This window comes from Mobula hypostoma, chromosome 1 (genome assembly GCF_963921235.1).
Source record: "Mobula hypostoma chromosome 1, sMobHyp1.1, whole genome shotgun sequence".
Lineage (NCBI taxonomy): Eukaryota > Metazoa > Chordata > Chondrichthyes > Myliobatiformes > Myliobatidae > Mobula > Mobula hypostoma.
In genome coordinates this window covers 138,821,550-138,841,530 of record NC_086097.1, presented here as the reverse complement: position 1 = coordinate 138,841,530, position 19,981 = coordinate 138,821,550, and positions in this window count along the sequence as shown.

Genomic DNA, 19,981 nt, shown 5'->3' with positions numbered 1-19,981 from the left:
CACAGCTTTGTGGGCTGAAGGGACTGCATTGTGCTATAGGTTTTCTATGTTTCTATGAGCCCCAGTATTCATCAAATTGGGGAAGCCTACACCCAATTGTAACTCTCCTCCCCAGTCAGATTTAATGCACAGTCGTCAAGAAAGAGGCCATGAGGAAGAAAATATGACAGGAAATGATTGACCAGAAGCTGGGATAAAACTAAGCTAATGAATTTGAGGTGGGTTAGTGGAGTCCCAACATCAGTGTCACATTGTCAGAGATAGAGAAGGACAGGAGTCTACCAGGTTTACTCGTCATTGAGCCTTCTAGGGGATCAGCTATACTGGATTGGGTGTTAATGTAATGAACCAGAAGTGATTAGGGAGCTCAAGGTAATATAACCCTTAGGAGGCAGTAATCACAATATGACTGAGCTTAACTTGAAATTTGATAGGGAGAAAGTAAAATGGCAGTATTTCAGTGGAGTAAAGGAAATTACAGTGGTACGAGAGAGGAGTTGGCCAAAGTAGATTGCAAGGACTTACTGGCAGGGATGTCAGCATAGCAGCAATGGCGTGCGTTTGTGGGGAAAATGAGGAAGGTGCAGGATAGGTGTATTCCAAAAACAAAGAAATACTCAAATGGCAGAATAGTACAATTGTGGCTAACAAGGGAAGTCAAAGATCATGTAAAAGCAAAAGAGAGGGCATTCAACAAAACAAAAATTAGTGGAAAGGTAGAGGATTGGGAGGCTTTTAAAACCCTACAGAGAGCAACTAAAAGAATCATTAGGAGGGAAAAGATGAAATATGAAAGCAAGCTAGCAAGTAATATCAAAGTGAATAGTAAAAGCTTTTTCAAGTATGTAAAAAATAAAAGAGAGATGAAAGTTAATATAGGACCACTAGAAAATGAAACTGGAGAAATAATAAAGGGGGCCAAGGAGATGGCTAATGAACTAAATGGGTATTTTGCATCAGTCTTCACTGTGGAAGACACGAGCAGTGAGCCAGATGTTGTAGTGTGTGAAGGAAGAGAAGTGAGTGCAGTTACTATTACAAGGGAGAAGGTGCTCAAAAAGCTGAAAGACCTAAGGTCACCCGGACCAGATGAACTACACCCTAGGATTCTGAAAGAGTTAGCGGTAGAGATTGTGGAGGCATTAGTAATGATCTTTCAAAAATCATTGGACTCTGGCATGGTGTCAGAGGACTGGAAAATTGTAAATGTCACTCCACTCTTTAAGAAAGGAGGAAGGCAGCAGAGAAGAAATTATAGACCAGTTAGCCTGACCTCAGTGGTTGGGAAGATGTTGGAGTCAATTTTTAAGGATGAGGTTATGAAGTACTTAGTGACACAGAAGAAGATAGGACAAAGTCAGCTTGGTTTCCTAAAGGGAAAATCTTGCCTGACGAACCTGTTGGAATTCTTTAAGGAGATTACAAGTGGGATAGATAAAGAGGATGCAGTGGATGTTGTATATTTGGATTTTCAGAAGGCCTTTGACAAGGTGCTGCTACACATGAGGCTGCTTACTAAGATAACAGCCCATAGTATCACAGGAAAGTTACTAACATGGTTAGAGCATTGGCTGATTGGTAGGAGGCAGTGAATGGGAATACAAGGATCCTTTTCTGGTTGGCTGCCAGTGACTAGTGGTGTTCCGCAGGGATCAGTGTTGGGACCACTTCTTTTTATGCGGTTTATCAGTGATTTAGATGATGGAATAGATAACTTTATCGCCAAGTTTGCAGATGGAGCAAGTAGAATTGAGGAAACAGGAAGGCTGCAGAAGGAGTTAGACAGATTAGGGCAAGAAAGTGGCCAATGAAATACGATGTTGAAAAATGCATGCTCATGCACTTTGGTAGAAGAAATAAATGTGCAGACTATTTTCTAAATGGGGAGAAAATCCAAAAACCTAAGATGCAAAGGGACTTGGGAGTCTTTGTGCTGAACAACCTAAAGGTTAACATGCAGGTAGAATTGGTGGTGAGGAAGGCAAATGCCAGGCTAGCATTCATTTCAAGAGGTCTAGAAGACAAGAGCAGGGATGTGATGCCGAGGTTTTATACGGCACTGGTGAGGCCTCACCTTGAGTATTGTGAACAGTTTTAGAAACATAGACCATAGAAAACCTTCAGCACAATACAGGCCCTTTGGCCCACAAAGCAGTGCCGAACATGTCCTTACCTTAGAAATTACCTAGGGTTACCCATAGCCCTCCATTTTTCTAAGCTCCATATACCTGTCCTGGAGTCTCGTAAAAGACCCTATCGTATCTGCCTCCACCACTGTTGCTGGCAGCCCATTCCACGCACTCACCACTCTCTGCATAAAAAACTTACCCCTGACATCTCCTGTACCGACTTCCAAGCACGTTAAAACTGTGCCCTCTCATCCTAACCATTTCAGCCCTGGGGAAAAAGCCTCTGACTATCCACACAATCAATGCCTCTCATCATCTTACACACCTCTATCAGGTCACCTCTCATCCTCCGTCACTCCAAGGAGAAAAGGCCAAGTTCACTCAACCTATTCTCATAAGGCATGCTTCCCAATCCAGGCAACATGCTTGTAAATCTCCTCTGCACCCTTTCTATGGTTTCCACATCCTTCCTGTAGTGAGGTGACCAGAACTGAGCACAGTACTCCAAGTGAGGTCAGACCAGGGTCCTATATAGCTGCAACATAACCTCTCGGCTCCTAATCTCAATGCCACGATTGATGAAGGCCAATGAGTTTTGCTCCCCTCGTCTATCTTGTCATGTATTGGCAGATGAAGTTCACAACAATGATTCCAGGAATGAAAGTGTTACATACGAGGATAGTTTGATATCACTGGGTCTGTACTCACTGGAAGGATGGGAGGTGTGGGGGGTGGGGATCTCATTGAAACCTTTTGAATGTTAAAAGGCCTAGACAGAGTAGATGTGGAAAGGATGCTTCCCATAGTGGGGGAGTCTAGGACAAGAAGGCACAGACTCAGGATAGAGGGGTGTCCATTTAAAACAGAGATGCAGAGAAATTTCTCTAGCCAGAGGGCGGTGAAGTTGTGGAATTTATTACCACATGCAGCTGTGGAGGCCAGGTTGTTGGGTGTATTTAAGACAGAGCTTGATAGGTTCTTGATTGGACACGGCATCAAAGGTTACGGGGAGAAGGGCGGGAAGAGGGGCTGAGGAGGGGGAAAAAAGGATGAGCCATGATTGAATGGTGGAGCAGACTTGATGGGCCGAATGGCCTAATTCTGCTCCTATGTTTTATGGTCTTATGGTCTTAGGAGTCTGGTGCTGAGTTCAGGGTGCAGATTGTAGTGGTCTCAGGGATGATAGAGGTCAGAATAGGACCTAAGCAGAGATTTTGGAATTACTGAGCAGTGTAGCAGCTGGCAGGTGAGAGATAGGGAGGTATCTAGTGATCCAAAAATCAGAGATAGGAATCGTGTAAGAGTTGGAGGGTGTTACAGAGATGGGTAGAAGAATAGGGGTTGGTGTAAGTTACCAAGATGAGGAGGCAAGTAGAGGTTTGAAGAGTTACAGGCAGAGATAGGAATAGTTTGGGAGGAGAGAAGGGATGTGGGTGAATATAGAGATAGGATGTAGGGATTTGAGGAGAGCTACAGAACAAGATTGGGAAGAGATATTTTAAAGTTGTTATAGAAAAGACCAGAGATGGAGCAGTAATAAAGGTCTTAAATTAGGGGAAAACCAGTGTCATTAACATAAAAGAAGAAATGACAAAGGTAAATTGGGGGCATCTATTTGTAGGTAAGTCTATGTTCACAGCAGAAATAGCTGGAGTTTGGGTCACCGTGTTCCTGTCAGAGTTCCGAGTGCAGGAAACAATAGATGCTGAGGGATATCGATGTCTGGATTAAAAGGGAAAAGGAAACATGCAATGAGTATCAGGAACTAATGACAGGGGAGGGGACAAGTATGAAAGTGTAGGTTGGTGTTAAGGTAAATCCAAAATGCTAGTCAGGTCTCAGCAGGAGAACTGAGAGCAATTTTGGGCTGAGGAATAATCGCGTGCTGCTGGGAGATGTAAGGTCCCAGGCGACATTAATGATCCACAACAGGACTTAGATTTCTAAACTAACAGTGTTCCCATGCAAACACGAGGAATTCTGCAAATGCTGGAAATACTGGTAACACACATCAAAGTTGCTGGTGAACGCAGCAGGCCAGGCAGCAGCTCTAGGAAGAGATACAGTCGATGTTTCGGGCCGAGACCCTTCGTCAGGATGAAGGGTCTTTCTGTCCTGACGAAGGGTCTCAGCCCGAAACGTCAACCGTACCTCTTCCTAGAGATGCTGCCTGGCCTGCTGCGTTCACCAGCAACTTTGATGTGTGTCGCAATGTTCCCATGCAGATTGACAGGACCACAATTTGCTTGGAAATTGAAATTCTTGGCAGATGTAACCCTCTAACTTGCACTAAAATATGTGGTGATTGTGACTGTGATCTATTTGACTGTCAGTCTAATGTAAAATTAGCCATTGAGTTATTTATACTCAGGGTATTTGAATATATCCCTTCGGCTTCAAAGTGGTCACAGGGGATGCCCGTGGTCATGTGATTATTTTTAATTCATTAATTGGGGGCCTTAATTGATCTGCTAATCACTACAGTATATCATTAAACTAATTATGGGCTGCTTTGAAAGGCATGCATTTGTAAAGGAGCGTTGAATTCTCTACAAGCCTGCTTGTTTAAGAGCTTGTGGCATTCATCAAGGAAATGGTTTAATTATGCAGAGCTGCAGATGTAAATGTAATGCACACAGGTGGCAAACCAACTTGTAATTAAAGAATTCTCCTTTACCTGGACTGGTTCTCAGATTCAAGAATGAAAGATGCAAATAGCTTCTCATTTTACTAACAAACCGGCACTGGGTCCCGTGAGATCAGCGCACTTCTGCAGAATGTTTTAACGGGCTCCCCAGAGCAGCCTTCTATGTTCTGCGGGTAAACAACATCAGGGGAAGGTGAGTGGCTGTCAGTGTAATTTCAACGAACTCATTACACAAAGGACCGCATTTGCATTTCTATGGAAGCCTCTGAAGACCCAAAGAGATTTGCAACCAATGAAGCACCTTGAAGTGTAGCCACTGTTGTCACATTCGAAGCAACGTGGCCTTTGTTTGTGTGCACAGGAGGGATTCCACAAACATCAACACGGTGGTGGCCAGAGACATTCCAGCGGTTGGAGGCACACTGTGCACCAAGGGTGATGCTTGTTGGAGGTCAGTCATTGCAGGGATTCCTCAGAGCAGAGTTCTAAGCCCACCCAACTTCCATTGCTTCGTCAATCTGTCACAGAACCAGGTCAGTACAGCTCATAATTCCTAAGCAAATGAAGCAGACATGGCCTGTACAGAGCAAGGCTTGGACCATATTAATGGCTGATAAATAGCAAGTAATATTTGTGTCACAAGTCTCACACCCAACAAGAAACACCTACCCTTGAAATTGAATGGTGTGATGGATATTGACTTTCCGGGCCCCAAAAGGGCTTATTAATAACCTCAGGATTTTAGCACAGCAGCAGAAACTGCCAAAGTGTCAAGAGGTTTGTTCATTAAGGTAAATTCTTTCTTGGTGCAGCAGCAGAAATTGCCCAAGGTCAAGATGACTGTTGTTCAATTAGTTAAACTTCTTAATTGTTTTCTTTCCTTGCCGTCTTGACTTCTAACCAGTACACTTTATTCACCCTCTTGACTTAATCAAGAGAAACAATGCAATCCATGTTGGCTTAGCTAAACTATGATCTAATCGAAAAGATACATATTGACCTAATTAAACATTCCATTCAGCATGATAATGTAGTTGAGAAACACCAATTAACAATGATGCCAATTAATAGAGAAAAAAACTGTATAAATGTTAAAAGGCTGTCAGGGTTGTTAAGAGCAACAGAAGGAAGATACAAAATTCATTCTTCAGCCATGGCTTCTGTAATAGATGACTTATTCATCTGAATTCTTTGGAAATTTTTCTAGTCTGTAAGAATTGTACTTGTATTTGGAAATCCTTTGCAAGTTATCCTGTAAATCTCTGTTAAGAATTACTCGTCAGGAATGAAAATGTGCTTCACTTAAAAATAAACTGTGTTTAATCTTCTTCCTTTCCTGGATGGTGGGGGTCCTTGATGATGGATGTTGCAGTCCTTGTAGAAGAAGAATTGATGAAGGTAAGGCAGTGGATGTTGTCTACATGGACTTTAGCAAGGCATTTAACAAGATCCCGCATAGGATGCTGGGTCAAGAAGGTTCAGTCACTCAGCATTCAAGATGAGGTACTAAATTAGATTAGACATTGGCTTTGTGGGAGAAGCCAGAGAGTGGTAGTAGATGGTTGCCTCTCTGAGATCTTAGACTAGTGGTGTGCTGTAAGGATTGGAACTGGGTCCCTTGTTGTTTGTCATCTATATCAACAATCTGCATGATAATGTGGTTAACTGGATCAGCAAGTTTGTGGGTGGCACCAAGATTGAGGGTGTAGTGGATAGGGAGGAAGACTGTTATGGCTTGTCATGGAATCTAGACTAGCTGGAAAAATAGCAGATGGAATTTAATGCAGACAAGTGAGAGGTGTTCCACTTTGGTAGGACCAGACAGGGTAGGTCTTACACAGGACACTGAGGAGTGCTTTAGAACAAAGGGATCTGGGAATACAGGTCAATAATTCAGTGAAAGTGGTGTCACAGGTTGATCGGGTCATAAAGAAAGCTTTTGACATATTGGCCTTCATAAATCAAAGTATTTACAAAAGATGGGATGTGTTGTTGAAGTTGTGAGGCCTAATTTGGAGTATTGTGTGCAGTTTTGATCAGCTACTTACAGGAAAGATGTAAATAGTTTGAAAAAGTACAAAGAAAATTTATAACGATGTTGCCGGGTCTGGAGGACCTGAGTTATAAGAAAAAATTGAATAGGTTTATTATCACCAGCATGTGACGTAAAATCTGTTAACTTAGCAGCAGCAGTTCAGTACAATACGTAATATAGAAGAGAAAAAAAATTTATATAATAATAAATATGTAAATCAATTACAGTATACGTATATTGAGTAGATTTAAAAAACATGCAAAAAACAGAAATCCTGTGTATTAAAAAATGTGAGGTAGTGTCCAAGGGTTCAATATCCATTTAAGAATCGGATAGCAGAGGGAAGAAGCTGTTCCTGAATCACTGAGTGTGTGCCTTCAGGCTTCTGTACCTCCTTCCCGATGGTAACGGTGAGAAAAGGGCATGCCCTGGACACTGCTCCCTGAAGATGTCCTGGGTACTTTGTAGATTAGTACCCAAGATGGAGCTGACTAGATTTACAACCTTCTGCAGCTTCTTTCAACCCTGTGCAGTAGCCCCAACCCCCACCATACCAGGCAGTGATGCAGCCTGTCAGAATGCTCTCCACGGTACATCTATAGAAGTTTTTGAGTATATTTGTTGACATACTAAATCTCTTCAAATTATTAATGAAGTATAGCCACTGTCTTGCCTTCTTTATGACTACATCGATATGTTGGGACCATGTTAGATCCTCAGAGATCTTGACACCCAGGAACTTGAAACTGCTCACTCTCTCCACTTCTGATCCCTCTATGAGGATTGGTATGTGCTCCTTTGTCTTACCCTTCCTGAAGTCCACAATCAGCTTACTGATGTTGAGTGCCAGGTTGTTGCTGTGGCACCACTCCACTAGTTGGCATATCTCGCTCCTGAACGCCCACTCATCACCACCTGAGATTCTACCAACAATGGTTGTATCATCAGCAAATTTATAGATGATACTTGAGCTATGCCTACCCACACAGTCAGATGTATGTAGAGAGTAGAGCAGTGTGCTAAGCACACACCCCTGAGGTGCGCCAGTGTTGATCGTCAGCAAGGAGGATATGTTATCACCAATCTGCACAGACTGTGGTCTTCCAGTTAGGAAGTCAAGAATCCAATTGCAGAGGGAGGTACAGAGGTCCAGGTTCTGCAACTTCTCAATCAGGATTGTGGGAATGATGGTATTAAATGCTGAGCTGTAGTCGATGAACAACATCCTGACGTAGGTGTTTGTGTTGTCCAGGTGGTCTAAAGCCGTGTGGAGAGCTATTGAGATTCCTTGGAACATAGAAGATTGAGTGGAGATTTGATAGATGTATACCAAATCATGAGGGGTATAGATAGAGTAAATGCAAGCAGGCTTTTGCACTGAGTTTGGGGGAAACTACAACTAGAGGTCATGAGTTATGGGTGAAAGGTGAAAAGTTTAAGGGGATCATGAGGGGAACTTTCTTCACTCAGAGCATCGTGAGAGTGCAGAACGAGTTGCCAGCAGAAGTGATGCATGCAAGCTTAATTTCAACATTTAAGAGAAGTTTGGATAGGCACATGGTTGGTAAGGATATTGAGAGCTATGGTCTGGGTGTAGGTTGAAAGGAGTAGTCAGATTAAATAGCTTAGCACGGACAAGATGGGCCAAAGGGCCTGTTTCTTTGCTGTACTGTTCTATGTCTCTATGACTTTATATGTACTCAATGGTGGGGAGGGCTTTTCCTGTGATGGATGAAAAAGCCCTCCCTACCACTTGAGCACCTACAATTACAATTATGAAGAGAGCGCGGCCGCGCTTCTACTTCTTTAGAAGTTTGCAAAGTTTCGGCACGACATCCAAAAATATGACAAACTTCTGTAGATGTGTGGTGGAGAGTACTGTAATTGGTTGCATCACGGTCTAGTATGGAAACACCAATACCTTTGTGAGGAAAATCTTCAAAAATGTAGTGGAAATGGCCCAGTCCATCAAGGGTAAAGCTCTCCCCACCATTGAGCATATCTACATGGAGCATTGCTGCAGGAAAGCAGCATCCATCATGATGGGACCGTCACTGCCCAGGCCATGCTCCTTCTCGCTGCTGCCATCAGGAAGAAGGTACAGGAGCCTCAGTACCCAAACCACCAGGTTCAGGAACAGTTACTACCCCTCATCCATCACCAGGTGGGATAACTTCACTCAATTTCACTTGCCCCATTACGGAACTGTTCCCACAACCAATGGACTCATTTTCAAGGGCTGTTCATCTCATGTTCTTGATAGTTATTGCTTATTTATTTATTATTATTACTTTCATTATATATGTTTCTCTTTTTATTTGCACAGTTCGTTGGCTGTTGCGCATTGATTGTTGTCTGTCCTGTTGGGTACGGTTCTATTGTGTTTCTTGGACTTACTGTGTATGCCAGCAAGAAAGTGAATCTCATGGTGGCATATATGTACTTTGTTAATAAGTTAAATTGGAACTTTGAACCCATGTTCTCACTATTGTTTATTTCATTGTTGATTTGGTTATTTTTTAAAATTTGCAGATTGTCTTGTTTTGCATGCTGTTTGTTGGTTTTTGCTTTGGTGCTGATTTTCAAACAATTCACTGCCAATACCAAGTATCAATACTCACCAACAATACTTACCATCAACACCAAACATCAATACTCACCATTAATTCCAAATGTTGATACCTACCATTGGTACCAAACATCAATGCTCACCATTGGTACCAAACATCAATGCTCACCATTGGTACCAAACATCAATGCTCACCATTGGTACCAAACATCATTACTCAACATCGATACCAAGCATCAATACTTACCATCGATACCAAACATCAATACTCACCATCAATACCAAACATCATTACTCACTGTTGATACCAAACATTAATATTCACCATGAATACCAAACATTAATATTCACCATGAATACCAAACATCAATACTCACCATCGGTACCAAACATCAATGCTCGCCATTGGTACCAAAAATCAATATTCACCATTGGTACCAAATTCAACATTCACCATCAATACCAAACATCAATTCTCACCATTGGTAGGGCCACAGACACGCACCACTGCTGCTAGGTTACCAAGACACAGGTTTCATCTGCATTTTTTTTTGTTGTGAAGTTGTCAGTAACTTTAAGCGGACCATCTTTATTCAGCTCAGCTGTGGAATAAATTATTTCATCAACATAGCTCTTGAGAATCAGGTTCAAAGCCTCTTGAGTAGCACAATTATGTTTTTTGAGAGACTGGCAAAAACACTATCAGAATTAGCTGAGGATAAGATTTAAAACTGAAATGAATCTGCTACCAATGGCCACAACATTTAAATTAACACTATTCCCTAATCCAGGTTTTGGTGTGAGCTCTGAGCTCCTGGTACACTTGACAAAAGTGAACTTAACCTCCCCAATAAGCTTCATGGGCACAGTTTCCAAACAACATATCATGCACCTTGAAGCACAGGGTGATGCCACCAGTATTGTCCCTGCAAAGTCTTCCAGTTGCACCATAAGATTAATGGCATCAGAATCCCCTCTCAGGCCAACATCCCCAAAGATGAGGCTCTACTTACCTGTACACTGTCAGTTCTATTGGCCTTATATTCAACATCAGAGCCCAAAAACAGGCTCTCTATTTTGAGTTCTGTTGTGATAGTGGTGTTGTGGGGGGGCATGGTGGGATTTATCGAACAGGAAGAAGGAAAGATTCAAAGTTGTGCTGTATCCTGCTCGGAAAAAAAGCCAATATCCCTGCTGTCTTTTGGGAATCCTTGTCCCATGGTTGTTCAGACTGCATAAGGAGCATTAAGGAAGGGAGAGATTACCTCAAGGCCATGCATCAGGACACACAGAGACTCTGTGTAAGTGGGAGAAGATGTGTACCCACCCATAAAGTGAACACCTGTCCACTCCATTTGGCATCTTCTGCCCAACTGCGTGAGTCACATTTGAAACCTCAGAAGAAAGACACCTTTAACCCAAGGAACTGCCAAAAAGGGGAGGAGCAGGAGGGAAAGGTTTTGGGGAAAGAGTAGGAAGTGGGATTGGCTGGACTGAATGGGTGAGAGGTCTACCTTCGGTTATGAGTCTGGGCTTCTCTGAGACTGCACCCTCCATGTGTGTGTGTGTATGTATGTGTGTATGTGTATATATATATATATATATATATATATATATATAAAATTTGAGATGGAGTTGGAGTTTATAGCTAAGCAGGGAGGAGTGTTGTGTATTTTTGATTAAACGTTATTTGTTGTATACATAAGGCATTACGGGTTATCTGTAGAAGTACATAAATGGCATACGTCATCACACCATCATGTGATACGTGCACACCTCACTTACAGTAAAAAATGAAGTTAGACTTGCATTCCTGGCTCTGTGTTTTGCTTCTAATTAGTTTTATGTTTTGGAGTTACACAACATAATGTAAGTTCAGAACTTGGTCCATCCCCAGGAGTGGGCTCTGCAGTTCTCTTCTGGATGTCTCAAATGGTTCAAAGATTCTCCATGGTTGGAGACAGACCCCGCCTCCTCTATTGACCCTTCTTTCAATGCCTTTGCCTGGTCCCAGGAACTCTGCTGCACAGCTAAGCACCTTCTGGCCAGATTAACCATGCAGAGACATGCCCCACTGAATAAATCTTATCTTATGACAAGATGCAGGAACCACTGAATATTACCAGTACCTGCTGTAGAAATAAACCACGGACAGAGCAGAAGAATGAGGATTCTCCGCTCACTCACATGTCTGGAGAGAAGCGATTGAACTGACCACCTGTCTGCCTGTGAGAAAGATTTGGAAGGAGCTGTTTGCAGTGACGTTGTTGAACTGAAATGATTAATGTTCCCAGCAAGAGGCAGTATCTACCAACTTTTGTAAGATTTCACTGGTAGTGTGGGAAATGCCAGCACTGAAACATTCCTACCAGTTGTTTTATCACAGTGACCCAGGACACCCTGTTATTTTTTTAAACTAGACCAAGATCATAGACTGACACGTGCTTTTCAACACTCAGTCTCTACTTCTGATTGCAGTATGTATTACTGTGAAACTGGAATAATCCTGAGGTCAGGGTTGAGTGACCAGCAAGAGACAGTTAGCTCTCTCCCAGCCCAGCCTCCCTTCCCATGACTTATACTGTGTGTGTGATGTGAGTGTGAGTGTATGAATGTGTGTGTGTGTGGTGTGTGTATATGTAAGTTGTGTGCATGACTATGTGTGTGAGTGTGTGTGAGCGAGAGAGAAAGAGAGAGGTGATTGTGGTGTCCAGGACTAGTGTACATAAAGCTGATATTGACAAGGTGGAAATTTATGAAGTGAGAATTCATAAGACTGGTGTTTATAAATGAAAGTGCATATAGGAAGGGTGTGTCTGGGGAAGGTGTGTCTGAGTGAGGGTGTATATTAGGAGTGTATGAATGGGAAGGGTGTGTAAAAGTGAAGGTTAGTATAGGAAAGGTGCCTATAGAGAGGGTATGTATAGGAAGAGTGTGTATATACAGTACATAGGGTGTATATAAGTGAATGTGTGTGTAGTGAGGGTGTTTAGGAAGTGTGCTTATAGGGTGGGTGTGTATGGGGGCGTGTATGAGTGAAGGAGTGTATAGAGTGTGTGTATAGCAAGGGTGTGTATCAGTTAGGGTGTGTACTTGGAGAATGTGTATAGAGAGAGTGCATATGGTATGTATAAGGAGGGTGTTTTATACAGAAGGTTTGTATAGGGTCTGTGTTTTATACTGAGGGTGTGTATAGGGAGGGTGTTTTATACAGAGGGTGTCTACAGGGTGGGTGTTTTATACAGAGGGTGTGTACAGGGTGGGTGTTTTATACAGAGGGTGTGCACAGAGAAAGTGTTTTATACTGAGGGTTTGAATAGGGAGGCTGCTTTATACAGAGGGTGTGTACAGCGAGGGTGTTTAATACTGAGGGTGTGCACAGGGAGAGTGTTTTATATGGAGGGTTTGTATAGGGCGGGTGCTTTATAGTGTGTGTATAGGGAGGGTGTTTTATACTGAGTGTGTTTATAGGGAGGGTGTTTTATATTGGGTGTGTGTATAGGGAGAGTGTTTTATACTGGGTGTGTGTATAGGGAGGGTGTTTTATACAGAGGGTGTGTATAGGGATGGTGTTTTATACTGAGTGTGTGTATAGGGAGGGTGTTTTATACTGAGGGTTTGTATAGGTTGGGTGTTTTATACTGAGGGTTTGTATAGGGAGGTTGTTTTATACTGCGTGTGTGTATAGGGAGGATGTTTTATACTGAGGGTTTGTATAGGGAGGGTGTTTAATACTGAGGGTGTGTTTTAGGAGGGTGTTCAATACTGAGGGTTTACATAGGGAGGGTGTTTTATACTGAGGGTTTGTATAGGGAGGGTGTTTTATACTGACTGTGTGTATAGGGAGGGTGTTTTATACAGAGGGTGTGTATAGGGAGGGTGTTTTATACAGAGGGTGTGTATAGGGAGGTTGTTTTATACTGCGTGTGTGTATAGGGAGGGTGTTTTATACTGCGTGTGTGTATAGGGAGGATGTTTTATACTGAGGGTTTGTATAGGGAGGGTGTTTAATACTGAGGGTGTGTATAGGGAGGGTGCTTTATACAGAGGGTGTGTACAGGGTGGGTGTTTTATACAGAGGGTGTGTACAGGGTGGGTGTTTTATACAGAGGGTGTGTACAGGGTGGGTGTTTTATACAGAGGGTGTGTACAGGGTGGGCGTTTTATAGAGGGTGTGTACGGAGAAAGTGTTTTATACTGAGGGTTTGTATAGGGAGGGTGCTTTATACAGAGGGTGTGTAGAGCGAGGGTGTTTTATGCTGAGTGTGTGTACAGCGTGGATGTTTTATGCTGAGTGTGTGTACAGGGAGGGTGTTTTATGCTGAGTGTGTGTACAGGGAGGGTGTTTTATGCTGAGTGTGTGTATAGGGAGGTTGTTTTATACTGCGTGTGTGTATAGGGAGGGTGTTTTATACTGCGTGTGTGTATAGGGAGGATGTTTTATACTGAGGGTGTGTATAGGGAGGATGTTTTATACTGAGGGTGTGTATAGGGAGGGTGCTTTATACAGAGGGTGTGTACAGGGTGGATGTTTTATACAGAGGGTGTGTACAGGGTGGGTGTTTTATACAGAGGGTGTGTACAGGGTGGGCGTTTTATAGAGGGTGTGTACGGAGAAAGTGTTTTATACTGAGGGTTTGTATAGGGAGGGTGCTTTATACAGAGGGTGTGTAGAGCGAGGGTGTTTTATGCTGAGTGTGTGTACAGCGTGGATGTTTTATGCTGAGTGTGTGTACAGGGAGGGTGTTTTATGCTGAGTGTGTGTATAGGGAGGGTGCTTTATACTGTGTGTGTGTATAGGGAGGGTGTTTTATACTGAGTGTGTGTATAGGGAGAATGTTTTACACTGAGGGTTTGTATAGGGAGGGTATTTAATACTGAGGGTGTGTTTCGGGAGGGTGTTCAATACTGAGGGTTTACATAGGGAGGGTGTTTTATACTGATGGGTTTGTATAGGGAGGATGTTTTATACCAAGGGTTTGTATAGGGAGGGTGTTTTATACTGAGTGTGTGTATAGGGAGGGTGTTTTATACTGAGGGTTTGTATAGGGAGGGTGTTTTATACTGAGTGTGTGTATAGGGAGGGTGTTTTATACTGAGTGTGTGTATAATGAGGGTGTTTTATACTGAGGGTTTGTATAGGGTCTGTTTTTTATACTGAGGGTGTGTATAGGGAGGGTGTTTTATACTGAGGGTGTGTATGGGGAGGGTGTTTAATACTGAGGGTGTGTACAGGGGGGGTGTTTTATACTGAGTGTGTGTATAGGGAGGGTGTTTAATACTGAGTGTGTGCATAGGGAGGGTGTTTAATACTGAGGGTGTGTACAGGGAGGGTGTTTAATACTGAGGGTGTGTACAGGGAGGGTGTTTAATACTGAGGGTGTGTACAGGGGGGGTGTTTTATACTGAGTGTGTGTATAGGGAGGGTGTTTAATACTGAGTGTGTGCATAGGGAGGGTGTTTAATACTGAGGGTGTGTACAGGGAGGGTGTTTAATACTGAGGGTGTGTACAGGGAGGGTGTTTAATACTGAGGGTGTGTACAGGGAGGGTGTTTTATACTGAGTGTGTGAATAAGGAGGGTGTTTCATACTGTGTGTGTGTATAGGGTGGGTGTTTTATACCGAGTGTGTGTATAGGGAGGATGTTTTACACTGAGGGTTTGTATAGGGAGGGTGTTTAATACTGAGGGTGTGTACAGGGAGGGTGTTTAATACTGAGGGTGTGTACAGGGAGGGTGTTTTATACTGAGTGTGTGAATAAGGAGGGTGTTTCATACTGTGTGTGTGTATAGGGTGGGTGTTTTATACCGAGTGTGTGTATAGGGAGGATGTTTTACACTGAGGGTTTGTATAGGGAGGGTGTTTTATACTGAGGGTTTGTATAGGGTGGGTGTTTAATACTGAGGGTGTGTTTTGGGAGTGTGTTCAATACTGAGGGTTTACATAGGGAGGGTGTTTTATACCGATGGGTTTGTATAGGGAGGGTGTTTTATACTGAGTGTGTGTATAGGGAGGGTGTTTTATACTGAGGGTTTGTATAGGGAGGGTGTTTTATACTGTGTGTGTGTATAGGGATGGTGTTTTATACTGAGTGTGTGTATAGGGAGGGTGTTTTATACTGAGGGTTTGTATAGGGTGGGTGTTTAATACTGAGGGTGTGTTTTGGGAGTGTGTTCAATACCGAGGGTTTCTATAGGGAGGTTGTTTTATACTGAGGGTTTCTATAGGGAGGGTGTTTTATACTGAGGGTTTCTATAGGGAGGGTGTTTTATTCTGAGGGTTTCTATAGGGAGGGTGTTTTATTCTGAGGGTTTCTATAGGGAGGGTGTTTTATTCTGAGGGTTTCTATAGGGAGGGTGTTTTATACCAAGGGTTTCTATAGGGAGGGTGTTTTATACTGAGTGTGTGTATAGGGAGGGTGTTTTATACTGAGTGTTTGTATAGGGAGGGTGTTTTATACTGAGTGTGTGTATAGGGAGGGTGATTTATACTGAGCGTTTGTATGGGGAGGGTGTTTTACACTGAGGGTTTGTATAGGGAGGGTGTTTTACACTGAGGGTTTGTATAAGGAGGGTGTTTTACACTGAGGGTTTGTATAGGGAGGGTGTTTTATACTGAGGGTTTGTATAGGGAGGGTGTTTTACACTGAGGGTTTGTATAGGGAGGGTGTTTTACACTGAGGGTTTGTATAGGGAGGGTGTTTTACACTGAGGGTTTGTATAGGGAGGGTGTTTTACACTGAGGGTTTGTATAGGGAGGGTGTTTTACACTGAGGGTTTGTATAGGGAGGGTGTTTTACACTGAGGGTTTGTATAGGGAGGGTGTTTTACACTGAGGGTTTGTATAGGGAGGGTGTTTTACACTGAGGGTTTGTATAGGGAGGGTGTGTATGAGTTTGGCTGTAGTTGCTGCCAAAGGTGCATCTACTAAATACTGACTTGAAGGGGGTGAATACTTATCCAATCAATTATTTTGTGTTTTAGATTTGTAATTAATTTACATCACTGTGTAGAGATTTGTTTTCACTTTGACACGAAAGAGACTGGACACAGCACTCCAAGTGTGGCCTAACCAGAGTTTTATAGAGCTGCATCATTACATTGCGATTCTTAAACTCTATCCCTCGACTTATGAAAGCTAGCACTCCATAAGCTTTCTTAACTACCCTATCCACCTGTGAGGCAACTTTCAGGGATCTGTGGACATGTACCCCCAGATCCCTCTGCTTTTCCACACTTCTATAACTACTGTACTCTATATGGAACTCCCAGAGCCTACCAGTAGCTGTTGGCAGAACCACCAACTCCAGTGCAAGACACAGCTCACAAGCCGGAAGAAAGATGCCTCATGAAGGTGTAAGTAGCTGTCCTATGCTGGCGTAGACAAGATATTGAGTCGGTTTCACTGCTTCTAAATCAACTGCACAGAGGATTTACAAGGTTCAAAGTCAAAGATGAGTTTATTGTCATATGCAGAAGTACATATGTGCACAGGTGCAATGAAAAACTTACTTTTACTGTACTACCAAGTTCGAGAATTATCATTGAGAAGAAACACTTCTCAGGATGGGCATGCTTAAACTGGAACAGAGGACGTTCAGAGAGGATTTCACTGAGATCAGTAAAATTATCAGAAGTTTACAGAGAGTGAACAGAAGGGCCCATCCCTCAGCAGAGAGATAAGTAAACGCAATCCTCTGCTGGATTGGGGTCTAGGTTGTTGTTTTTATTGTGATTTTTTTTTCTTGTAGTTTTAGCTTTCTTTACACTATCTTTTATGTTTACTACATAGTGTATATTGTATATAGAATATTACAGCACAGAACAGGCCCTTCAGCCCACAATGTTGTGCAACCTTTTAACCTCCCCTAAGATCAATCTAACCCTCCCCTCCTACATAGCCCTCCATTTTTCTATCATCCATATGCCTATCTAAGAGTTTCTTAAATGGCCCTAATTTATCTGTCTCTAACACCACCCTTGGGAGTGCTTCCCATGCACCCAGCACTCTCTTTGTAGAAAACTTTCCTCTGACATCCACCTATACTTTCCTCCAATCACCTTAAAATTATACCCCTTTGCATTTGCCAATTCAGCCCTGGGGAAAAGTCTCTGGCTATCCACGCCTCTTATTTTCTTGTTCACCTCTCATCCTCCTTTGCTATCAAAAGTAAAGCCCTAGCTTATTCAACCTATCTTCTTAAGACATGCCCTCTAGCTCAGGCACCATCCTGGTAAATCTCCTCTGCACCCCCTCTAAAGCTTCCACATCCTTCCTATAATGAGACAATCAGAAATGAACACAACACTCCAAGTGTGGTTTAACCAGGATTTCATAGAGTTGCAACATTACCTTGCACTTCTTGATCTCAATCCCCTCCCTAGGGTCTTAACAACCCTATCAACTTGTGTAGCAACTTTGAGGGGTCCATGGATGTGGACCCCAAGATCCTGCCATTGCTCCACGCAGCCAACAATCCTGCCATTAACTCTGTATTCTGCCTTCAAATTCAACTTTCCAAAGTGAATCATTTCACACTTCCCCCGATGGAACTCCACCTGCCATTTCTCAGCCCAGCTCTGTATAATCACTAATTTCTTTGTAAACTTTTAGTACCTTGTACAGGTCGACCTTCACTAATCTGACTACCTGTAATCCGGTTCCTTCGATAATCCGGCACTGATTATGCTTAATGTAATTCGACATTTTCACTAATCCGGCACTCCTCAGGTCCCAATGGTGCCAGATTAGTGAAGGTCAACCTGTAGTATATTTGGTTCTATGCTTCTGTGTTGTTTTTTGCTGAGCTGAAGTGTGACTCAGACAGTGCTTCTTCACGGGTTTCCTTATCTAACTGATTTAGACTGGTTTACAGTATAAACTGGGAAAGCGTGGGGTCAAGTTCTTCTTTTTATTTCTTTTAATTTGTCTTGGTTGCTGGTACAGGATGACCCTATCTGACCTGTACCTAATGAACATTTAATAAAATGGCAGTAATCATAAGATTTGTGCTTCATTCTTGACTTCCGAAGGACATAGAACATAGAATATATGACAGTACAGTACAGCACACCACAGGTCTTTTGTCCCAAAATATTGTGCTGACCTTTTAACCTACACTAATCTGACACTTCCTACCCTCGTAACCCCCCATTTTTATTTCAGCCTTGTTCCTATCTGGGGAGGGAACGTCGACTCAGACCATGAGAGGCCTGCGTCGGGCATTTTCATGCCTTATAAGGCGCAGATAGGAAGTCTGTGTGGGACGTTACTCCTCGCACAGACACCAGAGCAATGTGTGGTTAAGTGCCTTGCCCAAGGACACAAACACACTGCCACAGCTGAGGCTCGAACTAGCAACCTTCAAATTACTAGACGAACGCTTTAACCACTTGGCCACGTGCCCAACAATTCCTATCTAAGGTTTCTTAAATGTTCATAATGTATCTGCCTTTACAAACAGCCCTGGCAGTGCTTTCCATGAACTTCACACTCTCTATGTAAAAAAAAAAGCCTGCCTCTAACATCTCTCTTTTACTTCCCTCCTTAAATTTATGCTCTCTTATTGGCCATTGGCACACTCTGTCTAAGCCTCTCATCATCTTATACATTTCTATCAAGTCACCTCTCCTTCTTGTTCAATCAAAGAGAAAATCCTTAGCTCGCTCGGCCTTTGCTCATATGTTTTCTAATCCAGGCACCACTCTGGTAAATCTCCTCTGCACCCTCCCTAAAAACTTCATATCCTTCCTATACTGATTCAACCAGAACTGAACACAATGCTCCGAGTGTGGTTTCACCAGAATTTTGTAGAACTGCAAAATTACCTCAAGGGTCTTGAATTCAGTTCCTCAACAAATGAAGGGTAACACAGCACATGCCTTCTTAATCACCCTATCAACCTTGAGGGATTTAAGGACCCGAACTCCAAGATCCTTCTCTGTTCTTCCACATTGCTAAGCGTCCTGCCATTAACCTCATAATATACCTTTAAATTTGACTTTCTAAAGTGTATCACTTCACAGTTTTCTGGATTGAACTCCACCTGCCACTTCCAAGCCAATCTTTGATCCTGTCAATGTCCCAACGTAACCTACGATAGTCTTCTCCACTACTCCCAACACCACCAACCTTCGTTTCATCTGCAAATTTTCTAACCCACCTTTCCACCTCCTCATCTAAGTCATTTATAAAAAATTTCGAAGAGCAAGGACCCCAGAACAGATCCCTGCTGAACACCACTAGTCACAGACCACCAGGTAGAATACACTCCATTCATCTGGACACCACCCTCTCTGGACCTAACCCCTCACCTTCAGAGTGGTGACTTCTGGATCTTTTTGTCCAATGGATGGGTGGTGAATGCTGGATCATTCACTACATCCCAAGAAGTGTTGATAATTCAAAGAGATGGAAGCCTCAGGACTACAGAGGTGGGGAGCCAGCAAGTATGTAACCTTGTCTCAACGTGTCTTTATCAGATGACAGGACATGATGGACTGGGTGGATTCTGCAACTGTGGCACATCTCCACGATTCTGAAGATACTTGGAAGAGACGGTTTGGTGACTTGCGTTTCTTTCAGTTTGGGAGATTGATAT